Below are 25,126 nucleotides of genomic sequence, written 5' to 3'. Positions count from 1 at the left end.
ACTTAAAAAAGAGACTAAGAAGAATCAAACCAAATCACATTAAATGTTAGCAACTGCAGTAATGGTCAGGAAATTAAATTAGATATTTTTTAAATTTTGAGTCTGGAAACATCTTGAATTTGAAAATGTAAAAAAAAAAAAAAGATGAATCCTGATGGATGTTTTAAAATGCCTAATTGCCACGAATGAACATAAATTTGATATTTTTCATTTAAAACGTGTTGTTAGTCACTCTGACCTTTATTGTTGCAGTGAGAGAATATATCCAAATGAAAAAGAGCATCTTCTGCTGCAGCCTTCTTGTTTCTGAGGCAGACTTTGCAGATGCCATGTGACCCGTAACCTGTCATTGGCGCTTCACTTTTTGGGGGGAATTAATACAGCTCTCTGTTGCTTCATGTCTATTAATACTGTAATTCAATCGCCTTGGAGCTATTCTGTTTGTCCCACGTCACTCGGTGAACTTCCTGTCCATGGAAGACACTATTTCATGGACCATGTCCAGCACTGTGTGCCCTCATTAAGCCAATGAATAATTTATCTCTGCCAGATCCAATTCCCTCTGGGTTTTTGCTGAGTGGTCGAATGATAACACACGCTTTAAACAGGTCTGCACGGACGTCCTCTGACAAAACGGCAGCTTGCGAATTGACATGTGCTTTTCCTGAGACATGAAAGTCAATTGTTTATTTCACAAAGGTTGTGTGAGAGCTCCCTGTCAGTTATATTTAGGATATTAAGTTTCATTTTACCCCTTCAAAGTCCTACTAAAAGTAAAAAATGTTTTTGGAAAATGGAAACATGTCATGCATGTAAAATGTGTATCTGCGATTGTATTTCAGTGTATATTTGTGGTTTTAACAGATTCCCACTGGAGTTTAATAAAAAATTATATTTGTGTAAAACGCTATACATCTTTAGAACAACTTCAGCTGAGATATCGCCTTACAGACAGCTGGTCTTGGGTTACACCTGTCAGGCACAGCATTAAAACCACCTGGTTAATGCTGTGCAGGTCCTTGATCTGCCTGCCAAAACTGTTCTTTCTCACTGGGGAAAGGACGGCGGACTTCTGGGAGTGTCCTGCTTTGTGCTGACTGCCAAATCTGGCAGATTAATCGGCATCTAAAAGTCACGAGATGCTTTAATGCCGCGTTTTTGTTATTGGACAACATCAGAACAGACAGAAGGTAAACAATACTTGAAGGAGCTCCGGAAGAAAATAAGGAGACCCAGCAATTAGGCGTCAATACTTGTTGAAATGCGTTTTGCACTGCACTGCATATCACAATTGGCTGTAAAATGCTATAGAGGAAATAAGTGGGAAGCCCTTTTTGTCTCATTAAATGACTCCGTTGCTCATCAGCAAGGGCAGCATGGGGTGTAGTATGTCGCCCCCAGGGATGGGCCAGGGTACACCAGGATTTAAAATCCCTGAGCTGATCTCATACAGAGTGCGCCAGTGATTTGGCGTTTTCTCCCACCATTAAAGAGACAGGCTTATTTTAAGGCATCACATTGTGAGGGCAAATGTCTTTTAAGTTATGTTTGGTATACAGGGTATGTGTATAATAGAAGGTAGCACATTTGCTATAACATGGCACTGTATGCTTCCTTTTAAGCACATAGACTTCGTGTTTTGTAGCTTATACCCCACAAAAAAATTGTTGAGTTAATTTTGGACATGTACATGTCAGTAATGTCAAGATATCCACTTATCTAACAGGGTGGTGTGGTGACTTGTGCCTATCTCCAGCGGTTATTCGATATGCACCTCTTTAACAAGTTACAGAGAGCAAGGTAATATACTCTACGGGGGTGCTTTTCTCGATTGATTTTTACCCAAAACCCATGAGTGAAACGGTCACTGGGACTGACTAGTTTATATTCCATTGAGGGAATGTAACTTTAACATATTAATTTCTCATATGTTAACATGAAGGCTCGTTTTGAAGTATAAGCTGCTACTTACAGGCATCGCTTCGAAGAACTCGACCTGGAATGCGGCGTTCATAACAGACAAGTGTGTTCATCTGCTCTACCGCTAGCAAACAACCGTACTGATTAAATAACATAAAAGTCAAGCAGTTCCCTAAAAGTCCAACAGATGGCAGCAATGCGCCCCACAGTTTACCGGACCCAGTTCCTGCTAAAGAGCCCCCTGGTGGTTGAAGAAAAATCCACATATAAATACAATAATTGGAAAAAAAATCTGAATGCTCTCTGGTATTGTTCAGGGGGCCGGACCAAATGTGGCGGGCCGTAGTTTGGGGACCCCTGCACTACGTGGTACATTCAGTCATTCACCCATTCAAGCACACATTGATGGTGATTGTACCCATAGCTGCCTTTTGAGAGTCTGGCAGAGGTCAGCAAAGCAAGGTAGCTGAAGAGACTTCAACCACAGAGACGGACAGATTGGGGATCAGCCCGGCAACCTATCGATTACAGAACAAACATCTACCACCTTTGCCACCATTGTCCTATAATGTGACATAATGTTGTTTAATATTATATATAAATTAAATTATTGTCATAAATTGCATAATATTTGCCACACAATGAAAAGAACAGGAACTCTTAAATTATAACCATTAGTGTGTGGAAGCTGGTGCAGGTCGAGCGAGCGTCGTTTCATATTTTCAAGGCTTGTTTGTCACTAAATAAAGATATTTTTTTTGAAACGTGGATGCTCTGTTATGACGGGTGTTGAGCTAAACCTTTTGAAGTGACGTTTAATTTTAATGCCACCTAAAACGTAAAGCTGCAGCCAGGTGTGAGTCAGCTTAGCACAAAGAGCAGACGCAAAGTAAGGCGAAACAAGTTTAGAAGACAGATGACACGACGCTTATTCAAATATTAGACACCTCCGGGGAAGGTTAACATTGCAAGAGGGGAGGACTAGTTCACACAGCTCAGTGCATTCCAGGTTCTCTCTATATTTACATGAAAGCCTTTGTGCATGTTTGACTTTTCAAAGAGTCAAACTGTGTCTCGTTTAAAGCGAAGCAGCACATCTGTCATTTAGACATTCAGCTCCAGGCCAGCTCTTTTCATTTGTTTCAAGGCTAAGAGTTTTGCTAACCGCTGTCGGCTCTCGCTCTCAACACCGTCTCCTTTTCCCTCCACCTCTCAGAGCCGCGCAGGCAGGCATAACACGAGTACCGTCTTTACCGCTGATCTCAGGGAGCGTTTCTCTGCATCTTCTGTGACCGACACCTCGTTAGTCAGGTAAAAATAGCAACCCCAGCTTTAATTTAGAGAGAAGGCGAGAGACTGATTACACATATATTTATGTAAAAAAAAAAAGAAAAAAAAAGAAAAAAGGTGAGAGATGGAGGAAAGTAATGATGGAGAGAGGCTATTCTGTCTGCAGCAGCCCTCACAGCAGCTCTCAGTTGCGTAGGTTGAAAGAGATTATGTTCTCCTACTGGTTCGGTTGATTAGCAATGACCTTTTGTAGAGTGGCAGCGACAACACAAACAACTTCATAGAGTGCACCTAAATCATAGTCAGAGACACACAACACATCCTTAATCAACAAGTAAGGTTTATAATTTAAATCCTCCAGTTAAGCTATTTCTGCTTCTCGCTATATTAGCTGTGCTCTGTTAAGATAATTGAATACATATGTTTTATATTTAAATTCAAAATGCAAAACTCTCAGAGTTCAAAGAGCCACGTTGCGACATTTGTAGTACATACACTGGACACCCCTGTTGAAACGCCGGGTTTCTGTGATGTGCAACAGCAAGACCAGCATATTTTATTTCACAACTTTTTCCATCTTGCATGTGACCTATAACCTTTGCAACTCGATAAAAACACACCTGAATGTTTTGTCCATTCTCAATGGATCTGTTTGTCAAAACGTCGCCATTAGGAGAACGATAAAATGATGATTTTTTTTTAAGGCTTTAGATTTGCAGTGGAGAACTTTGAAAACAGAGATTAGCAAGTGACATTGGCAAGAACTGTCCCTCCAAAATAAAAGCAGTGATGAGAAGAAAACTGGCCAAGGAAGCTGTACAAAGCTTCAACAGCCACAACTAGAGAGCTGCAGAAATTTCTGGCAAATACTGACTGTGCAGGGCATGTGAAAACAATATCCCATGTTCTTATGTTTGGGAAAAACTGTTTGGTCAGAATGAGAAAAGCAGGATTGTTTTTTTTTTTTTTTTTGGATGCTTGTTTGTTTTTAACAGACAAGGAATTATGACGTGATCTATCCGTGGGGTTTTCCTGTTTGCACAAATTGTTTTGAGAAATGTACTTACGGTTTCAAAAATATCCAGGATGATTCAAGAAATGCTCCAAAGTGACGTAGAAAGTCAAGATGTGCCGTACCAACAGGCTCCTAATGTACGTACACTCACATTATTTTATTCTTTTATTTTCCCGTAAGAGATTTTACTTGTGTTTCAGTTGTACTGATTAGGTTAATGGCAAAGTTCTGAAATTATTGATCCTGTTCCATTTTTTATTTTTTTTCAACCAAAAGTTTCTGGCATTTCATCAGAGCAATCTTACACCCACATAATAATAAACACCTTTTGGCTTTGACTGTGGAACAGAAAATGGCATCGGTTTTCAGCCTTTCCTCTCAAGTCAAAAGGTCAAACTTTTCTGATGTGTTTGGCGGCGCAATGGTGGCTGTGAACTAGAAAGCTCTGCTGAATTCAGCATTAAACCCCCTTATTGTCTCCCTCCCACCCAGTCCTCAATCAATAGTGTTGGAGTAATTGTTTGCTGCTCTCACATAAACTCAGGAATTCATTTAGTTTTGCTCTTCCTGCTCCACCCCTCACAACAATCTGTGACCGCTGCTGTGATCCCGCTGTTGGTGCCGGCGGTTTACTTTTCTGTCTTGGTAATGGAAAAAAAAAAGAAAAAGAAAAGACGTGCAGCTTATTGATTTGTTTTCCCAGATACAAGCTAACGTCCGCTCGCTCTTACCTCTCTTAAGATTGCCGCGGCTTGACTGCGGTTGACGATTCTTCAAATTAAGAGCGTAACGAGCGGGAGTGGAAAATAGGGCACGTGTCAACAAATGATAAACATTTTACATTTTTGCCCAATTTGTTTTCTTTGTACGCTTGATGAGGTCAGTAATGAATCTAATCTATGAAGTGCCCCTTTCCACTGACAACAAGTAATAAGTCTTTGGCAGGGAAGCACTGCACGGATAAGGTGGGTCTTCCTCGGTGAGGATTGTGATAAATGAGAGCTATTACAGCTGATGCATGTGATTTTGTGATGCGAACTGACCTGACAAACACGGTCCTAAGCTCTACCTCGTGTTACGCCGCTAAAATTACACGAGGAGACGTCCAGTGCGTGAGTTGGCTCGACATTAGCAAGGGGCATGGATCTATTATGCATTAATTAAGAGTTGGATTTTATCCACAGGAGTCCAGGTGTGTGTTTTCACAGGATAGCACAATGTTCTCTGGCATATGCACTAATCTTCTGAAGACTGAAGAGTGTTACGAGGGCCAACGCTGGGTTCTAACGTGGCACGTCCCATTTTTTGGGGTTAGATTTAAGATGAAGGTGTCTTTGTGAAGATAGAAGGACATACACTGTGTGTGGCCTTATATTTGATGCAGTGTAAAAAAAAAATCTTCCTGACATATACTATGTATAATGTGGGGACCAACAGCTCCTCATGGGGCTCAAAGCTTGTGCCTCATCAGACGAAGTGCTGTTTTTGGGTTATGGGTTGGCTTTAAGAATAAGGTGTGAATTACAGCAGATGCAGCACTGAAGAGGGTATTATCTTGAGCTAAGTGGAGGATTGATGTTCTGAAGGGAAACAGAAAGAGAGGGTTGTGAGCTGATATCCTCAGTCTGAGATCTGAGAAATAACCCAATACAAGAGTATAATGACATCAGAGCAAGCCCAAAAACCCCAACCAAAACCTCTGCTTGCTCTAGGGAAAGCAAGGAGTTGAACAAAACAAAGAGTCCTGCCCTCACTGACGGGTGAGGGCGATGTTGAAAACACACAAGAAGAGCAGAAACTTGATTATCTACTTGGTACAAACAGATGAACAAAGTCCAAAAGGGACGAGAGGCTGAGGAGAAAAACACACCAAGGCTCTTTAGATACGAACAAAAACACCGATGGAATGCAAAGGCTACAGATGATCTGGCAGCGAGCAGACCCAACAGAGAGCACAACGGCTAGCCGGCAAATGCAAGTGATGATTTATTCGCCTACCAGGGATCAGCGCTGCAGCATGTAGTGCTAAAACATGGTTGGAGCGAAGCATTATTAAACTGTAATGGGTAGGGAGCACAGCAAAGGTTGAAGGAACAACTCAATCCTGGAAAAATAAATATTTTTTTGGAGATTACAAAAATCTTGACAATGAGATGAAGGTCCAGCCTAAAGCATGGCAACAAACTTAAATATAAAGACAGATGTATAATGGAATGATTTAGAGTATCAGAGTAAAGATGTTGAATAAAAATACATACCACCATTTTCAGGTTTTTTTCTTGTAGAAAATAAAAAAAAAGGTGTATAAATGTTCCACTGCACATTTATACTCTAATATGTGTTGGTCTATCTTGTAAAATGCTAATGAAATACATGTTGTTGTGACATGACAAATGTTGAAAAGGGCTAGTGCAAGCACACCGCATGCTGTTCTCTGCCTCGACACTCATTTAGTCAAATTTTGCTTTATTTACCTTTTGCCTTCAATTAATTTCATGTGAGAAATTCAACTCTTTCTTTACCTGTTGAAGTCTGAACGCTGTGTCTGAGCCTCCGCTGCAAACATTTGACGGCATTTGAAGAATTTGTCTCCCCTGAGCTGTATTTATTTAATTCAGCACAACAGGCACAATCATAATTGTCTTGACAGTCACGCGGTGAAAAGAGGCTGACTAGTTAGTGTGGGTGGACGCATCGTCCCGCCGTCAAGGTCCTTCTGTCCTTAGCCTACATCCCCCGGACACGGTTGGTCCTGTTGTCGGAGCTGATTAACATTTCAGAACACAGCAAACCGCAGCTCAAATTGTACAACGGCACACATTTAACAAATACTGGCTGCAAATACGTGCAAAAAAAAACACTGTTTAAGGACACAGGCACAGACCGACGAGAAGAGAGTTGATGCAGAATGCCATGGCTTTGCAAGCTGCCAACAGAACACGTAGTGCGGAAGAACCGGCGCAGGAGTCTTTGAAATGTAGACTAAAATTTGTATTTTTGATTGTATCGTGCTTATTTTGGGAGAGATTCCAGCTGAGCGATTCTGGGTTTGGCAAATGGCTTCCTCATTAATGCAACAATCTTTTTCTTGGTCGGTGGTCTTCAACATAGTGGGTAATAAAATGATCCACATCATTTAGTAATCTTTTGCATTTCAAACCGGCAAATAATTAAAAGAAGCGAAACTTTTGGAGCAAACATAGACGTTAAAAAGTCCTGGTACATTTTGACACGTTTTGTCCAACAGAAGCACGGGCAATATTAGGACATCTACAACAGAAGAATTACTACAAAAGGAGATATCCTATGTATCTCCTCCGTAACAAGCAGAATGTTAACAATTACATGTGACAGAACAACTGCAGCATTCAGCTAGAATAGATTAAATGCATTCTGCTGTCAGATGTAATATTCAGGAGTATCATGTAGTTTACAAAGCGTAAAAAAAAACAAAACAAAAAAAACTACTATAACATGCAGAAAACAAATTTGTTCTCTGAAGGCGCTTCACACCGTGCACTGGGTGCACAACATCACTGTGAGCAGTTCGGTGTTGTGGAAAAAGACAAAATAAAAAAAAAAGTCAGGGATTTTAAAATTCAGATAAAAAATAAAAGTCATAAATAAAATTATCTGCAAAATTTTGTGCTGTGAATCTTTTGTATTTGCTGTGTTGCCTGCATGCAAACCTAAACAAACAAACAAACAAACAAAAAAACAGGAGCGTGGGAGAAGGAAATGTTGCATAAGATCAAAATTGGAGCATTTTGTCTAAAACCCAAAACTGCACAGAAAAACTACATACAAAATCAACTCTGCTGTGGAACATGGTGGAGCAAGCGTCATGCTGTGGGGGATGCTTTTCTTCCACGGGGAAACCGGTCAGTGTCATGACCCTTTACGCACCTATTCATGAGTTTCATCCCGTGTAGCAGAGCTTTCACCGTCTTGAGAGATCAGGAACCTCTCACCTACCACTGCAGTTGCACTCGTCAGTCTGCAGGGGATTTCAGGAGCTGCCGGCGGCCAGTCAGAGCCTGATCGTCAGCCGAAGTCTCTGTCTTCCCCACATTGGTGGTAGAGTCGAGCCTCCTAGAGTCTCTGTGATCATTTATTCATGCTTCTAACTCCCCGTGCCTCCCAGTTTGGCTTTATTGCTGCTTCCTTGGTTCAAAGTTGGATTCCTCGAGTATTCGCCTCCTTCAAGTATACTCTCACGGAAGAACTAACTAATTCACGCGACCGTCCTGAGCAACCCTGGAAACATCCGCAAGAAACCTAAACCTGCCTGCATTACTTCAGGCAGGTTTAGTAATTCTTTTTGCTTGTTATGAGCACAACCTCCAGTTTTCGATTTCATATTTTCCTTCCCTCTTGTAACAGATCCTCTGTTCTTCTGCAATAAAGGGTGTCTGATTAATGGATTCTATTTTCATGCCACTAATATTGTAAATAAACTGCTTAATGTTCTATGAGTCTCCTCTGCGTGTGGCTCAGGAAACCAAACACGAATGTAAATGTCAGAGCTGATGGAAAGATGAATGAAGCAGGGAAGTCCTGGGAGAAAATCTGATCCAACCGGAAAATGTTTAGTCTTTGTTCAGCAGAAACGGGCACAAATTCTTTTTTCTTTCCTCAGAAATCCTCTCGTTTTACTGCTACAAGCTCTAAACGTCTTAGTTACCCAACAATCTTAATTACAGACAACCAACAGCCGCATTTGCCAGGGAGCTGGGATATATTTAATATTAGAAATATTCAGCAAAAGCACGAGTGTTCTGAAAAACGGTGGTGGTGTGCTTTAGATCATTGTGCTGCTTCACGGCCCGAGTGCACTTCAGCTTAAGGTCAGAAAAAGATGGCTGGTAGAGAGCAGGATTTATGGCTTCACTGATCAGAACGAGCCATCTAGGTCCTGAAGCAGTTACGCAGTCCTGGATCATAACCCTTCCAACACTGTTATATCATTTTTTTTTTCCTGAAATGCTCTGTTAGTTCCATGTAACAGGAAGCAAACCTTTCATAAAGTTCTACTTCTTTACTGTTAGTCGACTAAATGTTTTCTCAAAAATCTTGGGGCTCATGAAGATTGCTTGAATTCTCCTGCGGAGGCCATCTTTGTCCTGCCTCTTGTTGAATGATAGGAGCTGACTTTAACTGAGGCTTATTGGGCTTAAGATGCTTCGTTTGTGGCCTTTGGATGAGACGTAGACGCGCCCTTGTGGTAATTTTGGTAAGCCGTCCACTCCTGGGAAAGTTCTCCACTATTCAATGTTTTCTCTTATAGCATAAAGACGAAATAATACTCCAAACAAATCAGACTAAAATTTTATTGCTAAGTATAAGGCAGGGGATGGATAAAAAATAAAATAAATCTCTAAAGCACTGATATATCCCCTGCAGTTCAGTCAATTGCACCATCAAGAAATCAAAGGAATATGGTCTATGTGTAAATCTGCCCAGATCAGGCTGTCGCCACAAAAAGGAGGACACTAATGACACCAGGAAGCTTCGGTAGCTGATATCGGAAAGATTCTGCAAAACAACTGTTGCCCGGGTTCTTTGCCAATTTAAAGCTTTATGGGAGAGAGACAATGAGAAAGTCACTGTTGTAGAAAACTCAGATCTAAGCAAGATCAGAGTTTGCTAAAAGACATGTGGGACAATTCTTTAGTCTGATTAGACCAAAATGGAGCTTTTCAGCCATCAGACAGTATTATTATCGTATAATATACTGTCTAACATATCATAACATGTTATAACATGTCTAACATATTATATTATCTTGTAATACACTGTCTGGACTGGACATCCAAAACTGCACATGACGACAGATGCGCTATCGTCGTTTTTTTTTATAACAATTTTTGTCAAAAAAAGACCAATTTTGTTGATGATCATATATTTGTAAAAGAGCAAAACAGTTTTTACAAACACTGCAGAGGTCGAAAGCCTCATCTTAAGAATTGAACTTGAATTATATTTAAGCTATGTCTAACTATTGCATGTAACTGTTTCTGCTCCAAATTGCCAGCTGCATCTTTTAAGGAAGGTTGGTGAGTGTTGCTATGTGTGTGCGTTTGTGTGTGTTTTTTTGTTGTTGTTTTTTTTTTGGAGCCTATTTTGAACGGAGCTAATGACACAAACATCCCTCAAACTGCAATTACACCCCACAGCTTCCTCTTTGAGAAATGAACAGAGTGCCAAACTGAATGAAGGTAAATGTAGTATGTAATCAGTCTGGATTCGGCTTGGACTAGCGCTAATGTCCGGACAGGAACCGGTCCGTCCACAAGGATGTTTTCCATCCTTCTTATAATTCGTCCTCTTTATAATTCATGCTGTCAGAGAGGATGCAAATATAGGAAAGTGAGGAATAACAATGTGTAGCACAATACAGAGTTCTGTTTCTTCAGAATTTACACCGGACCACAGTTGTCTGAGAGAATCGCAGTATGTGCTCTCTCAACTTGGCATAATAGTAAGTTATGAAACCAGTTTTAGTTAACTTCTTGCACACAACATTTTGATTTTGTGACAGCTTCTTTCATATACAGCCCTCCCCAAAGGACAGGATATACAGAGAACTGTACATTCCTCCCACAGTATGCTCAGTGCAACACTGAGAAAAACAAGACAGGACAGAGAAAATGGGGGGGGAATGGTAGAAATAAGAAGGAAAATATTGGGAGGGGGGCTGGTAGATCTGCAGAGAAGCAGGTCTCTGGGAACCACCAGGGGACGGATTGAGGAGAAAAGCCGGTATTGTTTTCCTTTCTCTTTGATTTTGTGCCCTCAGCAACAACGCCGTGCAAACGCATACTCTCCACTCACATGCAGCGAGAGAAACATGTAGGCTCGGTCTGTCTGCAACATTTAATGGACACCTGTCCATCTGTGATTGCAAAAACAGATGCATATTTCCCATCACATTTTTTTCAGTAATTCCGATAAAGTAAGAAACGAGTCTCTGCATTTTTTTTTGTCATGAAATGTTTAACAAATAATCTGCATTCTAAGTAACCCTGATAAAGTCCAGCATATACGCCAAGATAAATTGATATCGCCTCAAGTCTTACATCCATTCAATATACAGTATGCAGCCCTACAAACGGATCCAAGGCACACGAACCTTTTAACTTTTTATTGTGTTACAGTCACAAACTTCTGTACGTTTTCTTTGGGGTTTTGTGTGAAATCAGAGTAATGCATGTTTGCAAAGAGGAAGGAAAAAAAGATTCAGTGGGTTTCAACATCCTCCTGCAAATAATTTGCATTTGTATTTAGCCTGCTTTACTCTGATACTGCAAAATGAAGCCCAGTCAAACAACTTGCTTTCAAAAGTCATCCAACAGGAGATTGCTTCCAAAGGACAGATATCGGTCGGCCATTAATATAGGATTGGCAAAAAGAAAACCGCTGATAAAACAAAGCTGTAAGAAGAGCACAGGCCATGTATCGGACCAACACATCATGATCACGTCAGCCTGAACACACCAGACTCAACATAAAATATAGCGGTGGCAGCATCATGCTCCTTATTATAAACTGTGTTAAATGAATCCCTTTCTTCAAAAGGAACAATATGTTTTGAGATTCCTGCAAATTTACTAAAAGCAGAAAACCAACAGATCACATTTACGCAAGTATCCCGAAGCCCTTGATTGTTTCGTTGTTGATCGACCTTAAGCAGCAGCAGCAGTTTCAGCCTCAAGTCTTTTTGAGTCCGATGCCTCCAGCTTGGCACATACGTCTTTAGGCATTTCCCCCATTTCTCCTTTTCCAGCTCCATCAGGTTGGATGGGAGATGTCTTTGCACCATTTTTTATTTTATTTTTTCAGATCCAGGCCGTGAGCTTTTGTTGTTCTGCTGAGAAATGAACTGTCATCCCAGTTTGAAGTGGACTGCGCTCTCGAAAAAGTGAAGCATTGTGTACGTTTTTGGTTGCAATGTAGTAAAACGGGGGAAAGGTCTAGGATTCGTGCCCTATTCGAGCATCGTTACTCTCTGACGAGGACATGCAGCCACATTTTGTTTCCACTGCTTTCTGAATCTAGCCGCACATATCTTCATCACTGCTGCTTTCTCCACCTACACAGCACTAAATGGCCGCGGACTGAGAAATGTCAAAGCCGGCTCTGGCAAAAAGCAAATGTCAGAGCAGTGAATGAATGTGTGCACCAGAAACAATAAATAAAACTAAAAAGCTGCAGACCTTTGACGCCTGGAGAGTCATTAGATGATTTCATGCTGAAGTGTGCAACGTCTGTATAAACAAACTCAGCTGAGTCCAGATTTAAAAGAAAGAGAGGCCAGTTTAAAAGGGAAAAAAAAGTGATTATTTATTTATTTATTTTTACAGATTTATTCATTAAATCCCATCCCTCTAAAGCGTCTTATATCTCAGAGGAACTGAGGAAACAGTAAGCTATATCTAAAGAATCCAGACGCATTTCATCTCCGCGTCTGAAGGCCAGGCAGAGTCTGAGGGATGCTGGGCATGAAAACTGGAGGCTCTGCTTTTTAAATGTCAGTCAAACACTCTGGAGGAAGATCAGCCTTCCCCGTTGGCCCTCCTCTCGCTCCTTCCTCGTCTTTGCTTGTTGTGTTGTCAGGTGGAGGAGGTGAGTGCTCAGGGAAAGGCTACATGTGTTAGCTGGATGACTGGGAATTCAATGAGAGAGCATCATAACCAAGAAGAAGAGAGATGGACTGTAAACCCCGGGCTGCACTGGGAAACGTCTGTATGTTTTTCGGAGAGGTGTGGTTTGCGTTCAGCTGGGGCAAATGCAAAATCTGCAGGAGTTGTCACAATGCAGGTGCACATTTGTTTATTTGGTTTGGTAAACGTGCATTGGTGGTGAAGCATTTCTGTTCCGACTGCACGTTACAGAAAATGTATTATTCTGTTAAGGGAATTCATGCATTTATTATCTGCATTCTACGCAACTGTCTATAAAGTCTGCATAGATATTTAGATTTTAAATATGTAAAAATAATAATAATAATAATAATAATAATAAAAAATCCACTTAGTTTCTAAACAAACTGAATGCAGTTGTGCAGAACTACAGTATTACATTACATGTTATATTACTATTTAAAAGTACAAGTTCCCCAACATGAGAGTGTGAATGTTTCAAGGTTTTGAGGTGGAGCTCTGCGCTGCCTCTCACTCAGTCCGTCAGAAAGATCCGAGTACCGCGGGCCGGCTGGATCCTGCTGCAGCCGGCTTTCCCTTCTCTATGTTTCATGAAGATGATGATGTGATGACACAACAGCCGCTCCAGCCGCAGAATGTAAAAACCGGCTTCAAGACGCTCCCCGCTGCTGTCAGAAATGATCTGATGTCTCAATGAAACACTAAAAATGCAGCAGCTTCATACGGTGTCTTCAGTCGTTCTGCCCGTTTCTTTTTTCTGTTCGGAGGGAAAACAACAATGAATCTGCAAAGTAAAACTTTTTAATAAAACTGTTACTCTCCATCTAAAATCCTGTTAATAATTCAAAACCCCAGCGCTGGTCTGTTGACTGAGGCGGAGCACCAGAATAATCCCTCTGCGGTTTCAGCACAATAAATTGGGTCTTGGGTTGCAGGTAATGTAGAAGATTTATATGTTTAAAAACCCCTTCTGCATCCCACTGCGACCTTAATTAGCCTTTTAGTTTCTTAGAAATTACGTTGTTTTTTTTTTTTCTTCAGTAATCTAAACAATAAGCAAAGAAATACACGGGTGAATGAATAAATAAATGGTAACAATATTCCCAAACAACGTTCAAGTTAATAAACAATGAATCGTACAGTTATATAAAGCTTAATGCAAGGTGGTTAAAAAAATAAAAAATAAAAAATAAAAACTGGTAGCCACCCTTGTGTTTAGATAGCATGCATCAGTCCAAAGAGAGCACAGAGGAAGCCTCTCTAAAATGATTGCACAATACATATTCCAGCGTCTTAGTGTAAAGTGTGGTAAAAGCAACTTTTTCGAAGCTAACATTTCACTGTATAATCATGCAATATAATTACATATTTACATGCCCAGAGCACATACGGTTTACCAAAAGGCGTTTGTATTATTTTTGAGTTGTCTTATTTGGTTTTGAGGGATTGTTTTTGTTTTTCTTTATTTATTTATTATTATTTTTTTTTATTTTGCTGGGCCCAGGAACAATTCTAACTCTCAACTCGTCTTGCCGTGGTGCAAAGCCATGTCCCAGCTGTCATTCCTCAGCCATGTGTAACGGACACAAACGAACAGTCGAGGGCTGCTCCGTCTCTGAAAGCAAGCCATCGATCATAATATGGCACCACAAATTTCCTGGAAGACAGAGATAAACTGATGCGGATAGCAGGAGCCGTGGAGCCGGTTGCAGGACTGCGTGTTTTCGAACACGGCTCTTTAAAAACGAGAGAGGACAGTTAAAACCTGCAGGAAATGACCGCAGAGGTGTAAAAGAGACAGCTGCCACCTATAATGCTTTCAAAAAGCTTCCTTGCCTCTGATTGGTCAGAGTTCTTCATCCTGCACGTCTGGCTGGTGGTGTGCTGGGAAAAAAATAAAATAAAATAAAAAGAAGCAAATGCGACTAAAGTGGAAAGTTCAGATGAAAAATAAAACCAATGGGGAATACAAAGAGAGGGAGAGACTAAATGTTTCAGGTTTCTAAACACCGAGGTTCTGTGGGATTAGAAGCCTATTGATAATCCATTTCTTTCTTCTTATCACTTCCCCGGCCTATCTTCCCTCCGCAGCTCCCCCCACCACCTCACCTGCCTTTCCTCAACTCATCTCTGCACCTCTAGGCTTCCTGTAATCTCAGCCCCCCGCCCCGGGTCTTGGAAGAAAAGTTCAATCTTTGCATTTTCATTGTCGTTGCCCAGACCGACGGTTGCACCTTATGAAAGTTTCATCTCCCCTATTCCCTTTTCTCTCGCATTACGTCTGCATCGATAGCGGGATCCGGCTCCCCAGGTGAAGAATGATGATGAGAGAACGCGAGGAAAGCAGCAGAGGCTTGTCGTGCAGGGCTCAGTGTGACTTATGCTTGGGGGTGACTGACACCAGACAACGTGGAGGGAAAAACTTTGAATCGCCTTTATATCTGCTATGTAGCCCTAGGCAAAGTGTGCTGTCTCTCTGATTTGAGATTTTATTTTATTTTTTATTTTTTGCTTCCCTTGTACAAAGATCCTTTGGGCAAATCCCTCAAGTGGACAGCAGTGGACTAATCGGCTACACGCTCATCGGACGCTCAAATCACCGATGTGACTTTATGCATTCAAACAGAAGCTCTTTGTCTTACTCTCACGCATAGCATAGAAATGCATTTGAGTAACATGGCTCCATAGGAAGTCTTGGAGAGGTGGGCTTTAAGTCCTGATTTAAATAGGGAAAGAGTGTCAATGTTAGAAATGTCCCAGTGTTTGGGAGCAGAGCCCCACGGTGCTGGGATCGGTGAGAAGGACCCCCCAGATGAGGATCTGTGGAAAGCGGGAGGAGATGGCACCATGAAGAAGATCGGACAAGTAAGGGAGGAAGAGGCTGTCCACTCCGAATTTGACCAGGAGCCAATGGAGCTGCTGTAAAACTGGAGCGATGCGATGAAAATTAATGACGACGTTCCGGTGGTAATCCAAGCAGCTGAGTTCTGGACCATTTGGAGTTTATGGAGGGATCTTTGAGGGAGACCAAAAGGAAGAGAATTGCGATCATCAATGTGGGAGGCAACAAGGCTACGGACAGGAGTTAAAGCAGCGTGAGGGGGAAAGGGAAGACAATTAATGTCGCGTAGACGGAAATATGCGCACTGGGTGATGTTATTTTTGGAGAGACCTTGTTAGAACAAAATGTACTCTGACTTACACTCACCAGTCAGTTTTTTTTAAGCACACCTCTCCAGTTTCTTTTCATTTCTTCTTCTTTTCCTTTAGTCACAAAATTGCAAGGATAGAAATCAGAGCTCAACTAGACTCAGTGGGACATAAGACCACAACGCTTCCACAGGAAACTGGCCTCAAGTCAAAATAGAAACTTTCTTGTCAAAACATGACAGACAAAAACAGGTGCATGTGTCATTCTTATGTTATATATTTTTTATATGTCATACGTTGGGCTTGCAAATCTCTGTATTAAAAGAAGAAAGAAAACAAGCAGGCGGCAGCAGTCGATCCAAAGTGTTTCTGCCAGAGTCCTGTCCACCACCAGGGAAAAGGATCACGTCACGTCCTGAATCACTCCTCTGGTTCAATGTGCGTAAATGGATCGATTTAAAAATTCAATTGATTGCTTTTGGTCTCTAAAGCATTAAACCATCTTTGGCCAAAATACTTTTCTGAGTCAAATATGAACTACGTAGATTCCTGAGTCAGAGGCAGCTCCCCCAGTGCTCCCACACCAGGACTAAACAAGTTAGTTTAAATTTGCATTATAAAATTGGTTTCTTTTACACAAGGGTTTTCAAAGCTTAAGCAACTTTTCAAAATATCTTTTTTTTTATTATTATTATTATTATTATTATATATGTAAAGTTGCTACATAAAAAAATATTGAGTTGCTTGTTAACGCAAACAGTAAATCACGTTGGAGCAACTCAATGCATCGAGGGATCAAGACGTGGCAAAGGCGACCTGCTGAAGTTCAAACTGAGCATCAGAAAGGGAACTGCAGAGGATTAAAGGGACTTTAAACAAGGCTGATCCGAATATTTAAAACATGTTTTGATCCCCTGGAATTTCCGCAGAAAGCCGTCTCTGAACTTTATGCATAGACAATAGTCTGAAACAGAAACAAAAAACAAAACAAAAAAAAACTATATATCAGTGACCAACAGTTGTGTTGATAAGAGGAAATGGTCTTGAGGTGGGAGAACAAAAAACAACATGGCGGACGAACTAAAGCAGCAGAAGACCGCACAGGTGCCATTACTGTCAACTCAGAACAGACAACCAAGGCCTCAATTCGCACAAGATCACCAGAAATGTGACAATAGCAAGTGGAAAATGTAACTTAATCTGATGAATCTCAAGTTTAGCTTGGACGGTAAGGGCGAAACATTGTGGCGGTGTAATGCTGAGGAGGAAAATAAATAAGCATAATTTACCACAGTTGACCTGAGTGTTTTTTCTGGCCATGTGTTGCCCACTAAGCTGATGCTGCTTACTTACAAATCCTCCTCGACGAACAATGGAAAGAGACGCTGCAGATAAATATTACTGAGCGAACATCAAATTACAGCGGACAACCCAGACTTCAGTAGGAAACATTCCTTGTTGTACATCAGAGTGACAGCTGGGTTTCCTTATTGAGACAGACGGGGTTAGCTTATAATGAATCCTAAATGTCATTGCCGACTCGCTGTATGGGCTTTCACTCCCGTCTTCCTGCCTCTCCACTTCTTTGTTTGCTGCTGTTCATATTCTTGTCAAGCTGCTTCCTGCTCTCAATTTCTATTCCTCTCATTCTAACTCTTTCTCAGTTCACTCCGTAAAATTATCTGTTCACCTGAAAAAACTGTGGAGGCACTTATACCAAGACTTGTTTTTCAGTCTTTTTTTTTTTTTTTCTTTATTGATGGCATCAACTGAATATTTTTACGTACTGCCTCGGCAAAATATGAGGATATTATTGTGAAATGGCTTCTGTCTCCATTTGTCTTGACAAACAGGCGTATCTGCCTAGATATGCCTGCAATTCACGTTCTTCAATGACAATGTGAGACAAATGTATGCAAAAATATGCATCGATTTCTTCCGCAACTTTTGTGAATATAATTAAAATAACATTATAGGCTTATCTCGTGCGTTCTGTGACGGTGTGTTTTGGTGTATATGTTGGACGGCTGCTGAAAATGTGACACCTGGTAGCTAATTTCTTTATAGTCGTGAGCTAGACTCTCACCGTGAAATCATTATATTGTTTATCCTAGCCCCTTCGGTCTTGTCATATCACTCACTCATCCGATGTCTGTTCAAAGCAGTGAGCCGCACCCTGAGCAAGTCAGTCGTCCATCACAGACACACACAACCAATCACTCCTGACCTGTTTTCAGCCAACAGCTAACCTGACATGATTGTGAGTAAATCAGGGCATCCACCATCCAAACTGGATGATCCTGGAATAGAGGGCAATTTCCAGGATTGCCCTGTATTAACTCCGTTTCCCATGAACTCTGACCACCATTCCTGTTGCTGCTGAAGAATGATGTTGCTGCTTCTAAGTGCCATCGTACGGAAATGTGCATTGAAGGAGGTTAATTTCTGTCCACACACACACGATTTTGCATATTGGTTATAGAAAAGTTAAATTTGCCCCTCATCAGATCAAAACTCCATCTTTCACGTGTTTGCCTGCATGGCCTGACTTTCTTCTTGCAATTCTTCCATCAGGACCAGATTTGTAGACTACACAGATAATAACTGTCACATTAATAAAATCCAAAGTTTTGGATATTTTTTTTTTAGAACCTAACCCCATCTTTCTCCCTAACCTGCCTGCTGTGTTCCTTTGTCTTCATGATGCAGTTCTCCTAACACAAAACATTCTCTAACAACCACTGAGGGCTGAACATAATGCCAAGTTTCATACTGGGAGTAAATTACACACTGGTGCACTCTACAAATTAGGTAACTTCTTGATGCGGGATTTATTTTGGTGTATCCAGTTCAAGGGGGGGACGAACACAGTTTTCTGATTTTTCTTTTAAAGAGAAGTGAAAAAAAAGACAAATCGTAAAAAACTTAGAAGAGTTCAAATGCATTTTGGGGGCATTGGATATATTGTGAAAATAAGGCGACAAAAACCTCAATTTGTAGAAATTCTGCTACTGCTTTTCTGAAACTCTTTGTAATCAGATGCTACAGCCGAAGGCCACCGGATGTTCGAAATGTATCGAAATACCTTGAAGTCTCAATCATTTCGACCTCTTATTGAGAGCAGATATTGACAGCCAGTAGTGGGTGTGTTTATTTTGCCAAAGCTCTGGTTCCCTGCGGCCGGGCCTGAGAGCCTCTCACAGCGAGAGCAGGGAGCAAGAAGAAAGGGTTTTGAACGAGGCAGGGCGGACGAGCGGGGGTGTTGGAGATGGATCAGGAAACGGTGAGTAATGCAACAGCAGGGAATGGATGAGCTCGTAGATAAGCAGAAGCTAAAACTGTGCGAGGGAGAGAGAGAGCCAAGGAGAGGAAGATGTTTGAGTGACCTGAAAGTGAGAAGCAGGGTGAGAAGGGGGGGAAAAGGTGGATTGGGAGGGGCAGGGGTAGCTGTGATGAGATAAAATGAGTCTGTCTGGGCCTAGGAGAGATGGATTATAGTGTCTCCAGCTACCTGTGCGGGGGTCGCCGTTAAACTGCCTGGGCCAGATAAGGGCTTGGAAAGAGCTTGAACGTGGGAAAACATTGACCGGTTACCTCATTGATTTAGTCAGGATGGAGCACAGAGCGGTGAGCAGAGTTCAGACCTGTACAGCTGTTCATCAATGTGTCGAGACCTACAGCACCCACCAGGCCCCCACATCACCTCAGTTCATCCAACATGAAACCGTGCGGAGTGGGGCTGGCCACAGGTGTTTTGTTTAACCCCTTAGCCGTCATGACGACGCCAGTCTCTTCATGGGCTCTTTGGCTAAAATGTAGATGTTTTCGGGGTGACAGTTAAGGCATTAAATGCTTAAAACCTCAAAAACACATTTGGAGAAAATGTACCCTACACAGTGTTTTACAATGAGTTGGGGATCCAAGTTCAAAAGTAATTACTCACCCTAAATCGTCATCCGTCTATTTCGGTCAAGGGAAGATTTGTCCAAGTCCTGGGGTATTGGACAGGTGGCCCTCGTCTTCTGCTTTGGTCACAATAGTAACTTCTGTAGGAGGAAAACGCAGACATCCCAAGATGCTACCTACCTAGAAAGATTACGTCGAGTCCCTCCAGTGAGTTCCAAGTCTCCCTTAGGGCTTTCTCCCAGTAAGATCTCCAAAAGAAGGCATACTGATCAGACCCTGGGACAAGCTCAATGGGTTTAGTGTTCCAGTGCATGAAGAAGCTTAAAACTTACTTTGCTGATTGGCATCTGTAGCTTCTGGGATCAATTGGACAAAGGATATGGCGAGCTACACCTTCACCTTCCATCCTTTTAGTTTTTAACTGAATCAGTAACAGAGGGAAGGCTGTGAAAAGACCTGCCTTAAAGATTGGAGGTACTGCACAGCAAACAATACCCAGACTGAAAATCAGTGCCAAGTCTAATAAAGTGATTTATCCAAAACCAAATCCAGAGAACAGTGACAGACCATAAAAGAGCCAGTACTATTTGTCAAAGGCTTAGTATTTTACTGCAGTTATTTTATTTGTTGGATTGTTCCCTGATTTGTTTCCGATATTTCCTGCCGCTCCGCCTGCAGTCTAATCGTCGCCCCTGATTTGCATCAGTCTTTTATCTACCATAACGCATGCTCTATATCCTCAATTTTTCCCTCACTCCATATCAAATGTATTTCCATAGAGTGGGTTTAGGTTCCTTGTTTCATCTTCGATCCCATGTCTGATCAAAATGAAAAGTTTTGAAAAGTTATTGTGTCTGGATTCATTTTCCCCATTATTCATTTTAAGCAATTTTTAAATGATATGCTGCGACAGCTTACATTTACAAAGCGAAATCTGAAAAACTTTTTAAAAACAAACACACTGTGTAAGAACTTTTTTTTCAGTTCAGATACATCTCTTTCCTGCAATTTTTCTTTTTAAATATGGAAAGTGAACTTTGTTTGAGGTAAAATCTGTCTCGTAAATAAAAAAAGAAAAAAAAAAAAAAACCTACAAAAATGCCTCCAAGACAAACGCCCAGGTTTGTGTATGTACAGACAATAAACAGACTAAAAAGGCTGTGCTCTCCAGGTAAATGCCTTTTATTTCTTGTTGTTCTGGGCCAACTCCTGTTCTGACATTTGTTTTGAGTGTGGTGGGAGGTAAACGCTGAGAGAGGAACAGCCAAGGGTAGGATGTCTATAATTACATATTGATTTCTCGGCGGCCACTGTTCAGCTAGCGCCATGAAAGTGTAGAATAAATCACTTGGTCTGTATGAAAGCTAAGTATTTATTCTTTTTAATTCGGTTTATGGTGATCTTGATTCATGCCCCACAACCTCGGTCACGCCTCAACACGGCTGCCCTCTTCATCACAGCAGACCGTGGTACATAGCTATGAGTCTGAGACTGCACTTCCTAGCAGAAAAGTCCTTTGTATTTGTGGCTGCTTTGTGGATTAACAAGGTGAGCTCCATGGAAAGACGGAGATGAAAACACAATTTATTAGCCAAGATGATTACATTCGTACGGTAGTCACCTTTTAGGGCTTTACAGAAATAGAAAACGTAACGTAAAAAAAAACTCCGCCAGGGATAACTACTGCTTATTATTACATAAACTTTAGGATGAGTTTGAACTTGTGAGCGATATCGTATAGCAACTTGTGATTAAAATGAATCTTTTTTTTTTAACCCTATCATCAGTTTGAGGTGTGTTCAGGCTTGTTAATTATAGTTGTGGTAGTTTCTAGGACTGAAACTAGAGCGACTCGAAATAAAAACATGAAACAAAGTGAGAACGGGAGAGCTCAGAATGTAGCAGAAAATTTTGTGATGAGTGACGACGATACGCATGGAACGTCAAGCCCAGGCATCAGTGCACAACGAAACGATCACTGAAAAAATAGAAGCGATGGCAGCAAAGTCTCCAGCTCAGATGTGAGATCACAATTTAAGTTGTAATTTGTTGATTTTTCCCAGTGAAGACAAAACTAAGCGGTACTCTTTGGGCCTGTTGAGACCAGTCTACTTACAAGTGACCACAGAGGAGAATGACTTCTTAAGACATAAACTTTGTGCCAACACGCCAAACTTTCTAGCAACATTTGGATAGACGACTTCATTTGAATCTCTAGTTCTGACCAGCATTGCATTAGCAAACAATGCAGCAGTTGTGCAAGACTCACTTTCATATATATAAAAGGTCTCTTCTACAGTTAGTTTTTCACATCATTTGGCATTAACAAGTCAAAATGCTAATTTACAAACTCAAACTGTCATGCTCATTGTGAAAAATTCGCACCGTCTCCACTGAACATAGTTTCCACGTCAATCTGAATATCTAACCAACAGCATCCGATCATTTTGACGATATCTCTGAGAAAACGGCATGACTAGAACAGATTTAAATACAGTCCGATAGATTTTGTCAAACTTATGCTGTTATCCAACAAACAAAAAGATGCTTACTGTCAGTAGAGGTAAAAGACAGTCATGCCCTACCTTAATGAAAGACGCTGAAGGATAAAAAAGAAAAAACTGACTGAACTCTTTAAGATTTCTGACAGATTTTATCACAAAACTAAGACGGATAAAAAGCGTCTTTACATGATGCTGCCTGTGAATGATTTCCAGGCCTTCCGGCAGTTTCAGATGAAATGCCACATGCACAGAAGATAAATGGTGTTCAAATATGCATATTTTTGAAGCTTTTCTTTCTGTCTGGAGACATAAGCTCAGGGATGAGCAAATTTATCTTTGGTTTGACTTTGATGATTTAATTTTAGCCCATTTCATCATAACTTAAAGGTCATACCCACTGCCACAAGCCTAAAAGGGAGCAGTAAGTGAAGGGGAGAGATTTGTGCTTTAAGCTTACATGTTAGCAAAAAAAAAAAGATTTATAATCTTCATCTGGCTGTGCTCTATCATAACATGATCTAACCATTTTTAATACAATACTAAATGACTCTGTGGAATGACTGCTGGTGCGGTCTCTATCATTTTTCACGCAGTTGCCGTTTTCGGTATCTTTCCTCAAACAGCCCTAATACCCATAAATCCTTCAAGTTGTTGTTTAGGCCGCAGGTGGCCTAAACAGCATCAAAACAGACGAAACGAGGCTTTGCAAGCAACTTTAACTTTAGTGGATCATTTCCTTTGGAATACATCAAAGAGATAACTGAGGAATGGATGTGCTTCATGGAGAGGCTTCACAGATGTTACCTTTTTCCTTTTTCAGGTCATGCACAGTGTGACCTCCAGTATATTATGTTTTTGAAACATAACATCTGTTTCTCTGAAGAATTGGAGTGAGACCACAAAGTGTCAGAGTGTTCCTTTCCCTAAGGTGACAAATTCAAAATGTACAATCAATACTTTTAGGACAAGATGAAGCATTTTTTTTTTTTTGCAAAATTAAATCATTGTAAAAACTGCATGTTTTGATAGTTTTGATCCAAGTGATTTTTAAGTCCTGTACTATAGTATTTTATTTGTGAAAGACTTGAGATTATTTTTCCGTGATACAGTGTGAAAGAACCATTTTCCATTTGAATCGGACAGATGACGTGTTCAGAACTTTGACGTTCCTCCATACACAACCTCTGTGGACGGATTGTCCAACACCAGCTCAGGTGACCAGCTACTACTTCTCTGGTTTGGGAGACGGAAAGGAGGCGCCGTAGCACCTTGCCGATGTTTGACCCTTCGGTGAAAGAGGTGCTCATGTATTGGACAATACGGGTGGGATTGTTGATGTTGTTGGCCAATGATGTTTAAAGTCTCAAAAGAAGTTCAAGGCACCCGTGTTTCCTTCTGCTCCTTTGCCAGATGATCAGATAGACAGATCCATCCATTCATCACACAAGAGACAAAAATCAGACATCAGTTTACCCAGCAATACTGGTCCAAACACGCTGAAGGTCATGATCTGAAAATTCCAATAGAAGCACATTTTTTATTAAAAACTAAAGACGAGAAATACCAAAACCAGACAAACTGCTCTCCATGATTCTGCTTTGAAACCACAGACAGGATCAGAGACAAGTCCAACCCACACTGGGACCAAGATTTTGCCAAGAACGCAGATGCAACTCTTGATTTGCTTGTTGAACCCCTACAAGCATCTCAGACACCCTGTTCTACCGCAGCACCTCCCACAGGATGACTTGGAAGTTTTCAGATTCATAAAACACGTCTCAAAATTGGACAACCAAACTCCCACGACCTCTTCAGCATTTCCATGAGGGTGAAGGTCAAACACATATTAGAATTTTTTAGTTTTTCAGCTCTAGTGGCCTTTATTTGACAATGATCCAAAAGGAAAGCAGGCTGTGAGAGAGAGAGAGAAGGTCAACGGGTCGGGGCTCGAACCCGTGAGAACTGAGGCCTCCGTATGTGTGCCATCGTCACGCCCATATATTACAACTTAAAGCAGATTTTACTTGAATTCTTCTGTGATTAAAACTGATTTAAACGCGGGAAAACATTACAGCTACACCCTTATTTGGCAGTGACTGAAATTAGCGTCAGATCTTGAAACTGAGCCCATTGCCGCCGTCGTACCATTCACCTGTTGACGCCCCAGCAGTGACGCGTGTTAATGGAAAGCTCTTAAAGCTCTGACAGAAACTATCAACTTGTTTGTGGAACTTCCTGCCATTCTTCTCTCTCGGCTGACATTTCAGGCAGCGCTCTTGGCATAAGCTGTCATGTTCTCATCCCCTCACTTTGATCAAGATGAAGCCACAGTGAGAGGCACCATTAACATGATTTATAGTTGTCATTGTGGTTGTTGTGGCTACCCAACTTTCAATGCTCTCACCTCCGTAAAAGCAGTTTGGATCCCCACTCCTGGCCCACTAATGCTTGCCGCCGTCTGCACGTACAACAACGGCTACACACAGGCCATTTTCAGTCTGAAAAGCACAAAACACACCCACACAAGGGATTGCTCAGTGAAAAGCAGTGCAGCTCTCCCTAGGCCAAGGAGCTTGTGTAACACACTTCATTTGACACATTCATCGTTCAGCTTGAGCTAAAAGCTCTGCACTCAAATACAAACTGAATTCATTTGCACCAAAACAAGGGAACAAAAG

This window comes from Poecilia formosa, unplaced genomic scaffold, assembly GCF_000485575.1.
Source record: "Poecilia formosa unplaced genomic scaffold, Poecilia_formosa-5.1.2 Scaffold11, whole genome shotgun sequence".
Lineage (NCBI taxonomy): Eukaryota > Metazoa > Chordata > Actinopteri > Cyprinodontiformes > Poeciliidae > Poecilia > Poecilia formosa.
The sequence above is the reverse complement of the archived record's forward strand: the minus strand, read 5'-3'. Positions refer to the sequence as shown.